The sequence below is a fragment of the Cupressus sempervirens genome, chromosome 7 (genome assembly GCF_028749045.1).
Source record: "Cupressus sempervirens isolate cs-2001-9-10 chromosome 7, ASM2874904v1, whole genome shotgun sequence".
Lineage (NCBI taxonomy): Eukaryota > Viridiplantae > Streptophyta > Pinopsida > Cupressales > Cupressaceae > Cupressus > Cupressus sempervirens.
Genome location: NC_143124.1, coordinates 297362490 through 297365071, shown reverse-complemented (window position 1 = coordinate 297365071; position 2582 = coordinate 297362490). Strand labels below are relative to the sequence as shown.

Here is a 2582-nt window from a genome sequence, read left to right as displayed (position 1 = left end):
AGTAGAGTGATAAAGAATGGAACTAATAAATTTATAGCACCTATAAATTTTTTATGAAAACAATAAAAAAATAGTAATAATAATAATCCAACTAGTATGAGAACCTAGACTTAAGCTTGAGTCTTAATGAATTAGTCCATGCTCATTAAAAAATAAATAAACAATTGTCATTAAATTTTTTAATACTTTAATATAAAGGTGGTGTATTTCTATTTGTAAATTTAAAAATACAATCACTCTAACTAAAATGTAGTATAATCAAAGAGTGGTGGAAAAGAAGAGAAATGCTAAATTTATACCATTTATATATTATATTATAGAAACAATAATAAAAAATTAATAATCTGACTAGTGGTGTTGAAACCAAGAGAAAAGATAAATTTAAGCTGGAGTCTTAATTAATTAGTGCATCTTAATTAGAAGAAACAAAGGGTTGTCACTATTATTTTTTAAAATTTTAATAGGAACCTGGTGTGTTTCTATTTTGAAAATCTAAAAATAACATTTAACAACTAGTGGAAGGAAAAAAAGGGGGGTGGGAAAGGAAGGCTGAGGACTATAAATACAGAGGGTGTGGACCATAAATGCCTACCCCTCTCCACTCTTGTTTTTCAATTTGAATAGGAGAAAACGGGCATATTGAGGACTAGAAGGAATGGCGTCTTTAGTGAAGTTATTAGTTTTGTGTATGTATTTGTGTGCATTTGCAAAGGCCACGGGCACCCAGTATGTTGTTGGAGACGAACAGAGGTGGGACTTCGGTGTAGATTATACGGAATGGGCTTCCACCAAAACATTCCACATGGGCGACACCTTGGGTAAATTTATCTTTTAACTCTTCTATTTTTCCTTGCCAATAGTAATAGTAATAGTAATAACAAGAGGTTTATTGAATCAACTGAAACAGTGTTCAAGTACCGAGGTGAATGGCATAACGTCTTGGAGGTTGAGAAGCGGGCATATGAATCGTGTGACACAAGTAATCCAATAGAGGAGTTTCGAGGGGGTAATAACAGGATTTCACTTACTAGCACTGAGACAAGGTATTTCATTTGTGGAGTTCCGGCTCACTGCAATGTAGGAATGAAGTTGGAAGTCACCATTTCCCTTGGTACTCATGTCCCTAAACACAACAGCATGCAAACTGCTCCAGCCGGTAATTTTACTCGCACATCCACGCCTCCTTCAAGTGACACTGCACAGCCACAGCAGCAGCCTACCTGCGTAGGACACATGTTACAGATGAGAAATGTGCCTACCTCCCTCCACATCATTCCATTCTTTTATCCTTCCATCCTCCGGCTTTTCTTTCTCCTTCCTCTTCTCCTTCTTTTCTCTCTTTTATTCTCCTCTCTTTTTCTTCTTCTCCTCCCCACCCCGAAACTCTTTAAAACTCTTTCACTCCCTCTTTAGAACTCTTTCACTCCCTATTGTACCAGATTTTAAATTCTAATGTAGGAACATGCACCAGATTTTAAATTCTAATGTAGGAACACCACTCTGTACTTATCTACTTTTCTTATATTTTGGATTAATTGAAAAAATTAGATGTAAGATTTCTCGCTGTAGTTCACTTTTTCCATAGAATAAAATGAAAAAAGTATTTTTGTACAAATGGTGTGAATTAATTCCAAGCTATTTGGAACTAAAAACTGCTTTCCACATTCATTATTCTTTGAAAAGGGCGAAACAACCGGCAACCACGAAAACTGGAATCTTTGAAACAACTTGCGCATAAATAATTTCTGTGTACACGATAAACTACCTTGGTCCGCCGCCATTCACCTCTAATCGTTAAATAAATAATTATTTTTTAAACACACAACAACATTGGAATTGTTGGTAGTTAACGCAAATATTTGAAATACATATCCCTTCACAACACGTTTAAATAAAAATAGAGTTTGCGTGTTTCTTCACCACATCAACGGAATCCATACGAAGTCCACCGCATGAGTCATAACAAGAATGCGTGATGACGCACCTGAAGAAGTAAATATGGATTCTGAAATGGTATTGCTTTTCTTACCAAATCAATCCAATTTTAGTCATGTCCCCATTAATGATTTTCATTTTAAGATACTGTTTTCCCTATATCATATAAGTTTGTATTTTATCTAAAAATAGATTTCAATTTTTATTTTTAGAATATATTTTTTTGAAATAAGAGATAAATATTTAATACTTTTATTATACTTTAATCTATTTGTTTAAACTAAATTTCATATTTTTTAGCATAATTTAAATGAAATTTTTTTTAAATATAAGATTGAATTGATATTATAAATTAATTGTAAAATTTAGTTTGGTTTAGTTAATTAATTTAATAAAGATTAAAGGTTTTTTTTTTTCTTTCATTTATTGTTGAATTATATTTATTTCTAAAATTAGAATTAATAAAGATTGGGTTGAGCTATTCAACCCTAATAAAATGATTACAAAAAATCAGATTAATTTAAATTTTAAAAAAATAAAAACAACTTATTATTTAAATTTAAGTAGTTGCCTACCTTTATTTACATATTTTAACTCCGAAGTAACTTAGTTTAATTAATTTAAAATCTTGGTTTCATAAATTGATT

General features: G+C 31.3%; 1 pseudogene; it reads left to right on the top strand.

The window, feature by feature from the left end:
* The first annotated feature begins 655 nt into the window (after positions 1-655).
* LOC149546590 (stellacyanin pseudogene) lies at positions 656-1722 on the top strand (annotated as a pseudogene).
* The last annotated feature ends 860 nt before the right edge of the window (positions 1723-2582 follow it).